Source organism: Belonocnema kinseyi, chromosome 6 (assembly GCF_010883055.1).
Source record: "Belonocnema kinseyi isolate 2016_QV_RU_SX_M_011 chromosome 6, B_treatae_v1, whole genome shotgun sequence".
Classification (NCBI taxonomy): domain Eukaryota; kingdom Metazoa; phylum Arthropoda; class Insecta; order Hymenoptera; family Cynipidae; genus Belonocnema; species Belonocnema kinseyi.
The window spans coordinates 146,864,719-146,882,793 of record NC_046662.1 but is presented as its reverse complement, the minus strand read 5'-3'; the positions used below and the strand labels follow the sequence as shown (position 1 = coordinate 146,882,793).

The following is an 18,075-nucleotide window of genomic DNA, read 5'->3' as shown; positions in this document are numbered from 1 at the left end:
CAGCCTTGGAGGAGATTATGTTGAGAAATAAAAAAAAAAATTCTTAAAAACGTTGTTTTTCTTGGTCAGGCCGGAAACTTATCAATCCACCCTCGTATGTCAAAAATATTTATGATAGATATTGATTCTCAACAAGAATTCTGCATTGCCTAAAAATACACAGGAATTACTACTGCGCATTCCGGAGATATCCGCGTTTTGACACCACTATTCTGGATGTTTGTTGAGGGGCGATAAAGTAATAGATTCCTTAATCAATTAGATGATCCTGGTTGAAATTTTAAAATCGACCGATGTAAACTATGGCTACCGCCTTGAAAGAGTAAATGAGAGCATTCAAGTTGAAGTTGAAAGAATAAATCCGTTCATCGATTGAGGAATCTTTAAGTTTCTTATCTCTCAAGCTGTTCCAAGAAGGAATAGTAAGGAGTACCCTACCGGACATCTAGATTATTTTTAAATACTTTTTAGATTTAGCTCCTCTAGCGAAAGTCTAGGACAATTTCATGGCGTTCGCCTTGTCTAGGGTTCGTCTAGAATTCATCTAGTGGTGTGTATTCAGTTTTACCTACAACCCTTTTGAGTATAGTCTTATCTAATATCATCTAGAAAGGGATCAATTCTAGATTATATGCTACTAGACAATATTATCCAGAAATCGTTTAGATTTTCGGTACAGTAGTATCCCTGTAAGTGGGGAGTGGAACGACGAACGTCCAAAAATCGGTTAATGTTCGCCGTACTCGCATGCGTTCCAGGCAGGCTGTGCGGGACATAACGCACGCATTCTGCCGTCACCTATCGCAATGCTTTGGAAGTTTTGAATCTGTGTGTTTGAAAATAATAATTTATTAAAGGGATATACACTCATCGGTAAGAAGGTGCGAATTAAATTAAATGAATATGTGTGCACATATCGTAGAATTTCAACAGTTTTTAATGCGTGATCAATGGTATATTTGAAATATGTGTTTTAATACCTTTCATCGCGAAAGCATTGTATCCTGTTTCCATTCTATTTAATGTGGTTGCAATTACAGTGAAATTGTGTATACGTTTTGATCATTATTTAAATGATTAAAATTGAAGTCAATTTAATACTGTTTAATACCGTGAAGCAAACTTCATTATTGGAGACAATTTAATTCTCTCCAGCGAGTGATAACTTGGAGCAAAGCAATGACATTGTGTCATATCAGGTTTCCTCGAAAGTTGGAGTCAATTCAATGCTATCTGCTGATCATATATTTCAAGAAAATGAATACTATATAATTACATACGCATAATTCGGAAATTTAAGTCAATTTACTTCGTTTAACTTGATACTTTCTGATGAGTGAAACATTGGAGGTTTTAACTCGAACTGAATAGTCTATCTAAAAATAACGTTTTTCGAAGATTTGTTGAAACACCGATATACATGAAAGAGGATCTGAAAGAGGATAACTGCATTGATCATAGCGGATATGGAAGAGGAACTTAGGAATGAAATATAAACAGGAGTAGTGGTAGGGGAAAATATATTTTTGTCACTGACATGCGCAGATAACATAGTGTTACTAGCTAAAAGGAGGTGGTAAAGTGAGCAATCAAAACGAAAAAGAAAGGAAATGGCAATGAGAATAATTTTTTTGCATTGATTTTTAATAAACATTCACAATTGTTTATTATGTTTTGGGACCTAATTTTGACTAACGGAAAAAAAGTTGTAATTTTTCATTACCATCCGACCGAGATATGGGCGATCTGAAAAAGCCATATGAAAAAAATGATGCCATGATATCTGAAATTCTTATCATATAAAACACGAAAACCCAATTGGTTCCTGAAGAGTCAGTAAGTGGCTATCATATGACCCTTAATCATTAACAAATATTGATAAATAAACAAATCGTGAATTTTAAATTTTTTCGTTTCTTCTCCTTTTTTCAACATTTACTGTGTCAAATTATTATTAAATATTAATGAAAAATCGTGACCGAGGGTCATACGATAGCCAAGTCTTTTACAAACATAAAGAAAGTAAAAGTAAAAGAAAGGTTCTATCTTATTTCTAAGAGTATATGATGATTGAAATTTACAAAAAAACTATGTTTTGAAAATTTGAACATGTACTATCCCCACAAAAGGAAGAATAGAGAGAACATAAGAAGATCTGACCTGGGAGGAATGGAGAATAAAACGGTTGATTTAGAGGAAGGCCTGGGCAAGGGCCTCAGGACTTAGCAAACAAGATAAGGGAAGGAAGAGGATGAAGAACAGGAAAATAAAAGGCAAGGAAACGCGTCGGGGTATATACAATAAAAAAGGGCTTCGTGATTAAGATCAAGGTACATAACCGAAAGATTATGTGTGGACGATAAAAGAATCAAGAAAGAAACACGTTAAGGAGAGTGGGATGGGCGGCATGGTCTGACAGGTGAGAAAATAATTGACAGTAAAAGGGAGAGAAGAGGGGGAAAGGGACGAAAAACATTAAACAAGGGTAAGAAGGATTATTGCTGGAAAAGTCAAAATAGCGGTGGTTTGTGTATGTAGAAGAAAAAGGGAAGAGGAAGATTGGAGAATAATTAAAAGGTGGATGGAGGAAATGAAGGAAGAGTTAGCTTTGATAGAAGGTGACTTGAATCCCTAAACTGACGAATAAGGGAGAGGGACTTGGGATGGAGAAAAGCAGGCCTATATAAGGAGTTCCAAACAAAGGGCGATAAAAAGGGAGGGGAGGAGGTTACTTGACATAATAGGACAAACAGGATGCATTATATGCAATGACAATACGAAAGATGAATAAGCAGGGATCACATTATTATGGAGTGAGAGACAGTAATAGACTAAATTCTTGCAGAAGAAAGAATATAGGATATGATACGATGTATGAAAGTGGGCAATGAGATAGGGTCCGAGCCCTTTCCGGTAATAGCTACACTCAAAAATGGTGGCCGTCAGCTCGACAGAGGGAGAAAGAAAAGAGGGGGAGAAAGGAGCAATAAAATGGGAGTATGGGGTGTGGAAAAACAAAAAGAGTTTAAAGAAAAATTGGAAAAGAAGAAGATAAGGTGAAAAGAAGAGGCGAGAGTAGACTGGTTAATTTAGAGAAGCAAAGGGTCGATTGAGAAGCTAAGGGATGAGATAAGTACAAAAAAGAAATAGAAGGGGAAACGAGAGGTTAGCGGGACGAGGAATGCAAGGAGAGTAAAGAGCGAATCGAAAAGTTTGTCAGAAAATATTGGATGAGGGAAACAGAGAAGGAGCATTGCAATATGAGAAAAAGAGAACATGAGAGGATGCTAGAAAGGAAAACGCAGAGGGGAAACCACTAGCGGAACCACTTCTCAAGAAACGGTGGCAAGAAGGTAGAGGAGTACAGAGGAATCGCTTCTACAACAGTGGGCTACAAAATATATGTATGCATAAATTGTAAGAAAAAGGTTAGAGAGTCAGATAAAAGAAAGAGAATTATCCTTGCATTATCTCACATAATAAGACGGGTTTGAGAAAAGGGATGGGAATGATGTACAACATTCACGTACTGAAGTGCTTACTTAACAGGTACCTAGGGAGATAGAGAGGGAATTTAGTCGCGTTGTTTGTGGATTTTAAAGCAGCTTTAGATTCAGTAAACACAAAAGTGTTATGGCGGGCAATGAAAGGAGAGCTATTCTAGACAGGAAGAGAGGTCGAAGGCAAAAGTTCCCTTTAAGGTACACTACTTTCTAATATGCTGTTGGCAAACTTAAAAGAGAAGCAATAGAAGAAAGGGAAAGGGAGGATGATATTGGGCAACAGAAAACTATACTCTCTAGCTAACGCGGACGAAGTAGTTCCGTTAGCAGACGAAGAAAAGGGGATGAACCTAATGATCAAAATTTTCGGAGAGTACGTGGGAGCATAGTATCTGACCGGAAACGTGTAAAACACAAGGTGATGTGTTTAAGAAGTAAAAAGACCAATATAAATTACGTTTGGAATATGAACGGATAAATAATGGAAATGGGAGAGGAGTTCTGTTACCTAAGTTTTTGATTTGAGGCAACTAGGGGAGCGGGACGAGGTGCAGGTCAGAAAAGGAATAAAATTTGCTAGTAAAGTAATGGGCCAAGTATGGAATATAGGAAAGAGAACGTTAACCTGTTCCCCGTATCGCTGCTTTTTATCTACGTTAACCGTATAGGGAGGGGGGGGGGGCAAATTGACCTGTGGTCTTGAAAATGTAGTACATATGCATACAAAATTCTGAAAAAATTCATAGATCACTTTTGAACCTTCTACTTTTTTATGATAAAATTATAAAATTCTATATTTGTTAAATCAGAATAATAAATAATTAACAATCAACAAACAAACTCGTTTAAAATGACTGATGATTTGAGTTTTGCCTTGGGTCAAATTTACCCCCCACCTCCATGGGGCTCGGGTAAAAGGACGATTGGAGAATAAGTGTTTGGTTGTTTGATGCACTGGTTTGGGCTATGTTGCGTTATAGAGTGCAGACCTGGGTATAGGAGGAACATAGGAAAGCGGAGAGTATGCATGAGCGATTTCTCATATGTTATAGGTTAGCAAGCCCCATGAAGTTTAATACGTATTTCCCATAACAAAAAAATACAATTTTGTCAATCTTTTTCAGAATCCTCAATATTATCCCAATAGAGAGAAAACTGAACGTTTTTCGTAATTAGCCATAGAATACGAATAAAATATCATTTTTCAAATATCAGCACCGTAAGTCTGTTTTATAGGGTCCAAAAAAACCCCATAAGTGAAAAAATGGGTTTTTCTAGTTTTTGGCGCTAATTATGAATTTTTTTGCGGTCTTTTTCATGAAAATTTTTTCCAGCACATCAAAGAACATTTGATACTGATAATTAGATGTTCACACAATTTATTATTGTTTTTAGCCATTTTCTCATAGAATGGAGTTAGAAGGATGCTGTATTTTCAAAAATGTTCCATTTGTTATCGAATTATCAGTTAAAGGGAAGTAACAGTACATCATTGTTAACAAAAGTAATTGTTTAAACAATTTATTATTATTGTTAATAATATTATCTCAGAAAAGCAACAAAATTATAGTTTAAAAAACTCCCTTTCAGTAATAATGAATTCAAGTTAACAAAAATAATTGTTTGAACAATTAAGTATCATTTTTAAGAATATTCTATTTGCTTAATTGATAAAATGCTGCGGTTTTTTCTGAAATTTTCAACTGATTCCCTATTTTTCACTAGGTGTGACTTAATCCTTAATTAGAATCAGACAAAGTATTTTTTTAACGAAATTATTATTGTTTATGCCTATCTTCATCCATAGCATTGTCTGATAGTTGCAGTTTTTTCAGCAATTTAAAGCTTTCTGTCCTTTTCACTTATTGACATAACAGTTAATTAATATAAATGAATTATTTTATTATTATTTATTAAATAGTCTTAAAAATAGTCTGTAAAAATGAAAGTGCAAGCAAGTCAATTTTTTAAGGCCAGCAGGCCGAAAAATAAACGTTTATCTATCCCAATCCGAGCTCCAAAAGTATTTGACAACCCACTCCTGAGTTTTTAACAGATCAAGAGAACTGTTCATTCTACTTTTTAAAATAAACAATAAAAATTTAAAAAAGGTCCAAATTGAAAAAAGACATTTGTTTATAAATATTTAATTTATATTATTAAATAAATAATTGAAGTGGATTTTAGTATAATTCATTCGAAAGTTAAGAAAAGGCTAGGTACAATCGTTGTAACTCCCTGATAAGGTCTCTATACCTCTCTTTCCTTTCATTTCTCATGACTATGATGTTTTTGTCACCTGGTGCCGAAAATTGAATAACAAAAATGCTTCGCTTCTCGAAGTCAAGAAGAACCATGTTAGGCCTCGAGTGTGAAACAGAAACAATTGTCGAGAATATAAAGTTCCAGTATATGCGGCAATTCTCATTCTCGACAATTGACTCGATTTCCCGAGGAGCATTTAGAAGAGCGATATTAAGCTTAATGACGTAAGAGTGACAGAGATTGTAATAAAGCACTTTTCGTGCCGCATTGTGCCTTTGGATGTAGGTCTTCTCCACAAAGTTGGACAACTAGATAGTATATGAGCTACATGCTCAGGGTGTGAATAGCATGCCCTGCAGCTATCATTGCGAATGTCTTGGCGCAAAAAGTCGCGACGTATGTTAAGATGGAAATGACACAGTCTTAGCATGCCAAAATGAAACCCTCCGTACCAGACTTCAAACCAAGCGATTTAAGGAAAGCAAACGTTATCTCACACGACATTGAATGATCCTAGATGTAGTTGTTCTATGTTTTTAGCATAGATCTTTAGAACGTCCATGTAAAATACATGAGTGACCTTATACTTTCGATCTGCAGGTTTGCCGCACAAGTACCCGTCAGAATGGCGAAGTGCTAGAGATAGTGGCAATAATGTAAGGCAAAAGAGGAGTGGGCTCATGGTGTCGCCCTGAAAGAGAACTCTCTGATAGGTGATCTTGTTAGTTATCACACGATTTTTTCCAGATGAGATAGTAAATATGGTTTTCCAAAGCGGCATCAATCTCTCTATGCACCTCACGATTTGCGGATGAACCTTTAAGCTTTCTAAAAGACAGATGATAAGTCTATGGGAGGTCGAATCGAAAGCTTTTCGGTTATCAATCCAGGCCATCGATAGGTCACGCTGGTAGAATGTTGAATCTTTGCAGACACATCTATCGACGAGCAGGTTCTCCCGACATCCCGCTACGCCTTTCTTTGAGCCTCGTTGTCTATACATTTTTGTCACACAGGTTTAATTGCCCGAATTAACCTTGGCGGTTAAATTCCTACGAGATGTGATGTAGTCAATCACATATTGAATGCGGGACGCGTACTGTCTGTCCCAGCCTATCTTTATGGCGAGTTGATATATTCATCTTTTGCTCTTATGATCAACTGTTGGTTTTGTTTTACGGTTCGCATGGGCCAAAGCTCTTGCTCTCTCGCATTCTTCGGAAAAATATCCACGAAGCTCGTCATCCATTTCAGCAGGATCTTTAGGCTTTAGAGAAACCGGAGTATTGATGTTTCTCCGGGTCATGAAGCATCACTCTTTCTCTATCGTGTTTCTGCCCGCGGTTGGTCTTAGTGTCGCCTCTGTTTCTCTGTAGCCGACTTATTCTAGCTGTGGCAGAGTAGGCGTTCCGCTTACATAGAACCTTTTTTGGAGTAGCTCGGCATGGTTTCCCAGACGTTGATGCGAAAAATGCGATAGCTCTGGGTGTTTCTCGCACCACAGCTCATACAGTGATGCCATGTGACTCCGTTCAGGGGCCACACTCGCATCGTAGCATTCCATCGCATTGAATCCATTTTCATTGGCTCCCCCAGCTCTAGATTGGTCAGAATTGTTGGCCAACCCATTGTCGGGAGCCCTGCACGTTCTGTTGTTTCAAGCCGCACTTACTACAACTATGTTTGGTGTTATCATTGTTCTTCCAACGAGAAACTGGGGAAAGGGGTTCGTCCATCCTTGTAGAGCCGCACATGCAAGGATAAGGCTGCGTACTCTGAGAGGTCGCCCGGCATCCCAGAGTCATCGTTCTAGACACCTCACCCAGGTATCATTCAGCTTTCGGCACGGTTTCCATCCTCTGCTTGGGGTTAATTCCTTCGCGACCACCCCTAGACAATTTTCCGCGACTGCCTATTTATTTTGTAACGATATTCAGATGAAACCCTTGATACAGGGATCCTCTATCCGCAATCCGAGGACGGAATTAAAACAGAATCGAATCGTAGCTACGTTGCAGCGAAGGCCTACATATGCTGGACATTTTGGACACATTTATCACTACGTCTACAGCTCCTACTGGGGAAGAAACTCCGAATCACGTAATGTTCAGACATGAAGGGTGTATCCATAGATAGAGTTAACAAAGTTTTCAGGTGTCTATACTGAAAGCAAGCTTACGGAGATTTGTACCAATCAATGATAAAAAATGATAAGAATTTTCTTACTTTTCCAAATTTAAACTATTTGAAGAGTAGCATGGTTGATGAACCTGCTCAACTTTTGCTAAATATTCCAACTGCTGGTGCCAATTTTGAACGTACATGGGATATCTTGGTTGCCAGATTTTATAACGAGCGAGTCATAATTAATTCTTATCTAGCCAAGTTATTTTGTATTAAGAAAATCACGAAGGAAGGCGCTGTAGAACTGAGTTCATTCGTAAATGATACCTACGAGATAATAGGGGCCTTCAAGGCGATGAAGAAACCCAGAGACAGTTTGGACGATCTTCTGGTCTACCTGACCATACAACCACTTGAGTCTCAAACTAGGATGGCTTAGGAGGACAAGGTGGGCAGTGTGACTAGCTATCCGATGTTTGAGGGCCTCAAAACGTTCTTAAATAGTAAGGCGTGTGCTTTGAAAGCAATAAATGCTACTCAAGTAACAAAATCATGTTCTAGATTTTGGGACCGTAAAAGTGGCACTAATGCCCACAGTACTTCAATTGAAGAGAGTAATTGTCCTATTTGCACAAATAATTAGTTTTTACTTTTTTTCTAACCTTTTCATCAAGAAAAATTGAACAACGTAGAGATTTGGTACAAACACATAATCTGCTTTACAATTCTTTAGGTAAGCACATGCCACGTTCTTGCTTTTCTCTAAAAAATATGTCAAACTTCTATAGGTTAGCATTATACAGTGTTACTAGAGAAGACTGTACTCCTGGTCACGGCCGTTATCACTGTGGAGTCCTGCGACGGTAGTCAGCATCTTCCTTGTGTATTATTGGATCAGGGGGCCCTAGCTTCTCTTACTTAGTAGTAGGGGCCCAACACACTCAAACCACTAGGAGCTTCACTATTGGGAGCATAAATTCTAGGCTAGATACATCTATTAATTTGGTTAGTACGTGCTGTCATATTGTCTAGACTGATTTGCTATGTAACACCAAAAACTATTCCGGTGAATGATTTTCCACAGCTTCATACTGAGGGCTGAAATCTATTCGCAGTTCACCGAGGATAAAGTGCGAAAGGGTGCGATAGACGATCCTACAGCGCAAAAGACATATTTGGGTTGTAGTTCAGGAGAATAATTAACCAAACGTTTCTAAGCTTAGCCTAGATGAAGAAGAGTGTGAGAAAATATACTTATTGATCAGCGTACAAAGGATGATGGTTCCATTGCCCGTCTTCCGATCAAACATCGATCGATCGACTTCAGCGAAAGTCGATCTGCGGCTTATCGGATGCTCATGACCATAAAAAGGCGATTTCTTCAGGAAATTTAGTTACAAAAAACTTATCGTCGATGCATACAGGAATATGCTACTCTTGGTAAGATGGAGGTAGTCACGAATTCCGAAGATTTTGAACCGAATCAAGGCTATTTTCTTCCTCATTCCTGTGTAATAAGGAAGAATAGTTCAACTTCTTGTGAATACAATTTTTCGTTGGAGAATGTACAGAATCGTCTTCACTGCAGACATTTAAAATATATTTTGGAGAATTTGAATCAACCCCGAGAACTATATATACCAGAAGATTCTCTAAAGATCAAGTTTGGAGGTGGATGTTCAAACATACTATTTTAAAACAGTGACACTTGGGTTTACATCTTTTCCCTATCTGGCCATCAAAACCTTAGACCAGTTAGCAACCGATGAAGGCAATTTCTTTCTTTAAGCTATTAAGATCTTGATGAAAGAAGATTATGTCGATGATGTACTCTCTGGGGCTGATTACTCTCTGACGGTTTAGGAAAAACGCGGTCAACTGCATCTACTTATCAAGGTTTGCGAATTTTTTCTCAAAAAGTAGCTATTCAATTGTGACAAATTTCTGCAAGGGATACCGAAAGCTCAAAAAAGGTTGCAATGTCCTTCGAAGTCGATCAAGAGCCAATTGTCAGAGCCAACTGCCCTCTTGGGTGCCTTGCTTCAATGTCTATCGTCGCAAAGATGCTTATTCCTAGTTTGTGGAAATTCAACTTTGACTAGGACCAGCCACTCCCAGTACAACACATTCAAATTTGGAATCATTATCGATCAGATCTGTTAAGCCTCTCTACCTTTTTTTATCTATATGGATTAGTTACTCGTCTGACATCGTAGCTTTGAATTAGCATGGATTTGCAGGCACTCTACAGAAGGCCGTAGGAGGCGTGGCTTACTTAAAAGCCAGGACGTCCTTGGATGATGTTAATGTCTGGCTGGTAATGGCCAATACTAAGGTGGCACGAATTGGAGATACGATATTCCACGTCTAGAAATTTGTGCTGCCATATTCCTTGTACGTTTAGTGGCTCCTCATCGGTCTGTCCTTGAATTACGTTCGTGAGCTATCTGCCATCTTTGGTCGGTCTCTTCCGATTTTTTTATCCGCGGAAAAACAGTTTGAGGGAGTGAAAGGTACCCTTAAAACTGACAATCGAAAACAGTTTTTTTTTAATATCTCAAAAACTATTTTTACTTTCTAAATAAACTCAACATTAACAAGTTTTTTATAAAAAGGCGCTTCTACAGTCTTACCCTTGGAAACCACCCCTGCCAAACCACAAGCAGGCTAACTTACCCACCCAGAAAACATCGAGTTTGGTCGCTTTTTTTACTTGAAGTAAATCAATTTCACACGCTAAGCCAGCTCGCCCACCTAACCGCTTACCCCAGAACCCACCCAACCCCTAGAAGATACCCCTGCCAAACCACAAGCAGATTAACCCACCTAGCCCTGAAAATATCGGGTTTAGTTGCTTTTTTTTTTAAATAATTAACTTTCACACCACAAGACAGCTCACCCACCTAACCACCTACCCCTTAACCCACCTAACCGCTAGAACCTAATCCTGCCAAACAACAAAGCAGGCTATTACTATTCTTATCTTTTTTTTTATAATCAAAATGTCATTCTTCTATATCGTATGTACAGTGACATATTGGTACTTCGAAAGCATGACACAATTGATACAGTTCTTGATCTTTAACAATGTTAATATTAGTTTCATTTTTTCAAACAACTCAATTTCTTTATAATTTGTCACACTATCTTGTATTTGCAAAGTTTCAAAGTACACTAATAATAAATTATAACATTAATAGAATTGACCCTCATCGTGATTTAATTCATGAATAAGAATTTACTTGAGTCTGTATATTAAATCTTGATTTTTTTATTGATAGAAATAGTAATAGCCTGCTTGTGATTTGGCATGATTAGTTTCTAGGGGTTGTGTGGGTTGAAAGGTTGGTGGTTAGGTGGGTGATCTGGCTTGTGGTGTAAATTTTAATTATTTCAAGAAAAAAAAATTAAACTCGATGTTTCCTGGGCTAGGTGGGTTAGCCTGCTTGTGGTTAGAAAGGGGTGCCTTCTAAGGGTCGATTTGGTCAGAGGGTAAATGGTTAGGTGGGCGAGATGGCTTAAGGAATTTGTGACCCGATTGAGCTGATATTATAAATTTTGTATCGAAAAAAATATTACAAATAGCATATTTACCCCTATTAAAAAATGGGATGGCAACCCTTCGACATAAAAGTTGCGTCTATAGAAGCGCCTTTTTATAAGAAACTTTTTGACGTTTATTTTATTTAAAAAGTAAAAATAGTTTTTGAGATATTGAAAAAAAACTGTTTTCGGAGGTGAGTTTTAAGGGTAGCTTTCACCCCCTCAAACTTTTTTTCCGCCGATAAAAAATCGAAAGAGAACGACCAAAGATGACAGATAACAGATGAACGTGATGCAAGGACAGACTGGAGAGAAGCCACTAAACGTACAAGGAATATGGCAGCACAAAATTATAGACGTGGAATACTGGTATCTCCAATTCGTGCCACCTTAGTCTTGGCCATAACCATCAAGACATTAACATAATCCAAGGATGTCATGAGTCTCAAGTAAGCCACGCCTCCTACGGCCTTCTGTGAAGCGTTTGCAAATCCACGCTAATTGAAACCTACGATGTCAGACAAGTAACGAAACCATATAGATAAAAAATAGTTAGAGAGGTTCAAAAGATCTGCGCGATAATAGTTCCAAGTTTGAATGTGTTGCGCTGGAAGTGGTTGGTCCTAGTCAAACTTGAGTTTTCACAAACTATGAATAAACATCTTCGCGACGACGGACACTGGAGCAAGCCACCCAAAAGGGCGGCTGGCTCTAAAAATTGGCTCTTGATCGAATTCGAAGAACATTGCAACCTTTTTATGATCTATCGGCATCCCTTGCAGAAATTTGTCACAATTAAATAGCCACTTCTTGAAAAGAAATTCGCCCAACTTAAGAAGTAGATGCAGGAGACCGTGTTTTTCCTCAGCCGTCAGAGAGTCATCGGGCCCAGAGAGTACATCCTCGACATATTCTTCCTTCATCAAGATATCAATAGCTCAAGCAAAGAAATTGCCTTCGTCGGTTGCTAGCTGTTGTAAGGTTCTGATGGGTACATAGGGAAAAGATGCAAACCCAAGGGTCACTGTTTTAAAATAGTATGTTTGAACATCCTCCTCCAAACTTGATCTCTAGAGAATCTCGTGGTATGTATAGTTCTCGCGGTTGGTTCAAATTCTCCGATATATATTTTAAATTTTTGCAGTAAGGACGATCCTTTACATCCTCCAACGAAAAATTGCATCCACAAGAAGTTGAACCATTTTTCTTTATTACACAGGAATGCGGAAGATACTAGCCTCGATTCGGTTTAAGACCTTCGAAATTCGTGACTACCTCCATCTTACCCAGAGTAGCATACTCCTGTATGCAACATTCGATCAGCTCGTTCGATCGACCTTTGATCGGAAGACGAACAATGGAACCATCATCCTTTGTACGCTATTAAATGAGTATATTTTCTCGCACTATTTTTTATCTACGCTAAGCTTAAAAATGTGTGATTTAAGCATGTTGGTTCCCTGCTATTAAAGAAAAGAAACTTGGGCCCCCTGGCCCAATATTACACAAGTGAGGTGCTGACCAGTGAAAGCACCAAAATTATTGGAAGTAGATTACACGGGAATAGTGATGGCTACAGAGGTAATATTTGAGCGAACAATCAGAGCCTTGTTGATAGCAGTGGAAGGTAAAGCAGGATCGTTCATGTTAAAGGAATGTAACATTGTATAAAGTTAACCTTTACAAGTTTGACGTCTTTTTTACAGAAGAGCAAGAACGTAGCATGTGCTTCAATATTGCTTGAATGGAAGGTTAGAAAAAAAGTATAAACTAATTATTTTTGCAAATAGGACAATTACCCTCTTTGATTGAAGCACTGTGAGCGTTAGTGCCACTCTCACGGTTCCTAAATTCAGAACATGATTATGTTACTTTAGTAGCATGAATACTGAATAAATTGGCTAGCTATGAATTAATTTTCATTCGCACTTTATAATATCTGGCAACCAAGATATCCCATGCACGTTCAAAATTGTCACCATCAGTGGGAATGTTTATCAAAAGTTGGGCAGGTTCACCCACCATGCTACACTTCAAATAGTTTAATTTTGAAACAGTACGAAAATTCTTATAATTTTCATCATTAATTGGTACAAATCTCCGTAAGCTTGCTCTCAGTATAGATACCAGAAAACTTTGTTAACCCTATCTGTGGATACACCCTTCTTAGCTGAACATTTACATGATTCGGAGTTTTCCCCTTAGTAGGACCTGTCGACGTAGTGATAAATGTGTTCAAAATGTCCAGCATGTAGGCCTTCGCTGCAACGTATTTGTTCTTACACTAGGTATAAATGTGAATGTCGAAATAATAAGTTTTGATAAATAAAGTTTAAAAAGATGCTGATCAAGGTCTAAATCACGTTAAAAGAAGCGACTAAGTGCACATAGCTAATTATAAGAATTCAGAACAGGCATAAAAAGTATGGTCGCGCACCAGTATGAGTTTACGTAGTCCAGTTATAATGAATTCTGCCGAGATCATTTTTTCCCGAGTCTCGTACCATTAACGCTCACAACAAGTCTGTATACAATAGTATTCGTACACATGCAATCGTTGATTGCTGCCGAATTGATATATACGACACCACAAGATCCGTTTTTGCGATGCGCGAAACAGCCTAGATCCATTCTCAAAGGACCAGAATTTTATAGTAATGCACAGAAAAGTCGTAAAATTTCACTGATGCAGAAGAAGAATGGGTACTTAATTATGTTCACAAAACACCACATTTTATTTTGAACATTTCTCAAGTAGTATATATTTTTGACAAACAGAAAAGCACTGTACAGGCTTCTTGAAATAATTACACTCACCCTAGTTTTATGCACAAAATCCTGACCACCGTCATGATAAAATGAGAAGAAAAGAGAGACAAGCAAAGCAAGAGAACAACTTGCGAACGCGGTAAATTATTCGAATTCATATCCGAAACAGTTTCGTTAACAAACGAAAATAATTAAATAGATGGTTTTAAATGCTGTTCACTTAATCATAATGTCATAATTACTTTCTTCATAAAATTGAAAATATATTTTAAACAAGGAAAAAATGCTAAGTTTTTTCTAAACGCTCAATACTCAGATGTTCATTCTCAAAATACTCGTACTCATTGTCAGGATATTTTGTTGAAACTTTTTCTGGTATTATCTGATATCGAGTACTAATAATTTGTGAATAAAAATCTGTGTACCGGACGTTTAAATAAAAATAAGATTTTTTCATAACTTGTCTAAAAGCGATTGCGGATAAAAGATTCTAGTCCCATAAGGATAATGGGTCAAAACTTTTTCTGGTATTGTATAACGTCGAGAACAAATAATTTGTAGAATAAAATATGAATGCCGGAATTTAAATGCAACTTAGTATTTTTACTTGATTATAAATATATTTATTTTTATTGAAACAGTAATTATGACATTATAAAAGAATGAAAACCATCTCAGACCATGTATATCATTGTTTTCTCGTTAACCAAATAATAAAACTATTGATTCGAGTGATTGAATTTTTTTTTGTATTTTCTTTTATTAACATTGCGGACTTCAGTTACATATCCAAACTTTCAATCCAAATGAATTTGAGTTTAGATTGAGTTGGATTGAATTTAACCGATTTGGATCGAATGAGATTGAAAACTTCTTCGGATTGGTTTCGATACAGATTTCGAAGTTAATTTGATTGATTCGTTATCTTTAAATCAAAGCATTTCTTTTACACTTTTGGATCAAGTCTCTTTAAAGTTATTTAAAACTGCGTCCATATAAATTAAAATAATATTATTAGAAGCTTTACAGCTCTTAAGATTAAATAACGCAGCACCCTAAGGGGCCATCCATCAATAATGTAAGAATTGTAGATGGGGGTCTAATCTAGTATTACACAATGGCCCCTAAAATTGAAATATGTTCAGTTTTAAAGTTTAAAACTTTGAACAATTCCATAAATTCCATAAATACCATTTTTAAAGAAATGAGAACCATTTGGCACAATTTATAAGTTGACGATTATAAATATATCGAATTTATCTAAAACTCTGAAATCTCTAATTAAGCATTTGAAAATTGTAGGCGGCGCAGATTTCTAAGTCAGTACATTTCAGATTTATAAAAGTACTTTGTTTAAAAAATCTACTAGTAGAAATAGTTTTAATTTTAAACCAGTCTAGAATTTTTTAATTTATTTAAAATCTTATTGTGAATGGCGAATTACATTTTAGAAAGGTATGCAATTTTTAGTGCCGAGAATATGGAATTTAAAATTCATTTAAACTTTAATTTGACTGTATATATTTGAGGTAACTATAAATTTGAAAGTCTCAAATTGAAACAATGTATTTCTTTATATTTGAAAATATTTCAATGTATACAGTTTAATTACATTTATTTTATGCAATATGCCTTTTATTTAGCCACCGTAATTCCTTGATCTGAAAAACACTGCTATTTTTAAATAGTAATTATATAGCGACTTCAAGAAATTATAAGAAATTAGGAAAAATAAGCATTTCAATAAAGATTTGTGAAATACTTACTACTGATTAAATCTTTCTTGACAAGTATTGCTTATAAGGAAAATTTGTTGGCAAATTCTTTTTAGGTTATTTTAAATTATTTAAAACGGCCAACTTGTTATTAGTATGATTTATGCATTTTATAGGAAATTACGTGGACCTAATTTGTTCGATAAATTTTGAAATTAAAAATGTTGTAATCTTTTACCTACATACTTAGCCGGATAATTTGTATACGTATACTGTTTATAAGTTTTAGTCTTATGCATGGTATGTTGTGCCATGCGAAGATGAGAGTGCCACAGTTCCCGGTAGTTGGCTTAGTGAAGACCAAAATACAGTCTTTTGGCCATTACAAGGCCTGTAAAATAGAAAATTTGTCTTCGGAAGAAAGGTATCCGACTCCAAGTGACTCTTACATAAAGTGAAATATCATCAAGGACTATTCTATAAGTTTCATAAGCATGTAACACAAATATTTACATGGTTTTGAAAACATAATAATATATTATATGATTATATATAATATGATTATATGATCGGTGGATTTAGCTGAAACTGTCCAATTTTCAAGGTTATAAGTGCCGGATGAAATATCCGTAAAAAAATCCAAAAAAATGGACAGTTTTAGCGCTATGTGGCGCTAAGCGCTCAAGATCAGTGAATAAAACGAATTACAACAGATTTTGTTACAAAAGTGACGTCAACATAGAAATCACGGTTCGGATCGTAGTCTGTCATATTTTCGCCTACACCGTTGAATCATATAGCGTACTTCTCAAAACGATCAAACGCTAAGCGCCCAAGATTTTAACTTGACTAATTAATCACTTCTATAAAGGCATAAATGGTACCCAAAGTAATATTAGTAACAAGTGCGCACATACCGATAATAACAGTGTACCCTTCGCCAGAGGGTCGAACGCTAAGCGCCCATTATCAGCGAATAGAACCAATCCTAGTAGATTTAGCGACACAAGCGATGTCTGTATACGAAACACGCATGAAGAAGTGGTCAGTAACATGTTTAGTCAAACCAATGACAATAAGAGTCAACACCGTTGACTCATATAGCGCGCTTCTCAGAACGGGCAAACGCTAAGCGTAGAAGATTTGAACTTGACTACGAAATCACTTTTTCAAATGCCTTTCACAAAAGAAATGACAGATAAACATACCGTCGTCGATGGAAATAATGAGTAAATGATGCATGATGAACGACTGTCACTTTTTAAAGCAAAAAGCGAACGACTTCAGAATGAGCGACGAACTGAAAGTAGGCCTAATGACTTAAGAAAAGTTGAAACCTCGGCATTCACTTATTATTATATTAAACACACAATACAAATGATAGGATTGTTCGGGCAATTAAACCTGTGTGGCAAGAAATGTATGAACAACGAGGCTCAAAGAAAGGCGTAGCCGGATGTCGGGAGAACCTGCTCATCGATAGATGTGTCTGCAAAGATGCAGCATTCTACCAGCGTGACCTATCGATGGCCTGGATTCATTATTGGAAAGCTTTCGATTCTACATCCCATAGACTTATCATCTGTCTTTTGAAAATCTTAAAGGTTCATCCGCAAGTAGTTGGCTGCATAGAGAGATTGATGCCGCTTTGGAAAACCAGATTTACTATCTCATCTGGCAAAAATCGTGTGACAAATAACAAGGTCACGTTTCAGAGAGGTGTCTTTCAGGGCGACACCATGAGCCCACTCCTCTTGTGCCTCACATTATTGCCACTATCTCTAGCACTGCGCCATTCCAACGGGTACTTGTGCGGCAAACCTGCAGATCGAAAGTACAAGGTCACTCATGTATTTTACATGGACGATCTTAAGATCTATGCTAAAAACAGAGAGCAACTGCATCTAGCTCTGGGGATTGTCGAACGATATAATAAGGAAATTGGAGTGGAATTCGGGTTAGACAAATGTGCCAAGGTTTATTTGAAGCGAGGAAAACTTAATGGCATCCCTGAAGATCCTGAGCTCGTTGATAAAAGCGCCATACGACACCTATGCGCTGGAGAGACTTATACATACCTGGGTGTGCCACAGAGCCGCATTCAGGATGTGACATCTATAAAGGATACTCTCCGAAGCAGATACAAACGTCTCATC

At 37.0% G+C, this 18,075-nt stretch overlaps 1 protein-coding gene across 1 annotated transcript in view; it reads right to left on the bottom strand.

Annotated features, from left to right (window-relative positions):
* LOC117174117 (protein PTHB1) overlaps window positions 1–18,075 on the bottom strand; it is a 989,848-nt gene that overhangs the window by 354,410 nt on the left and 617,363 nt on the right. The gene's annotated exons all lie outside the window — the stretch shown is intronic.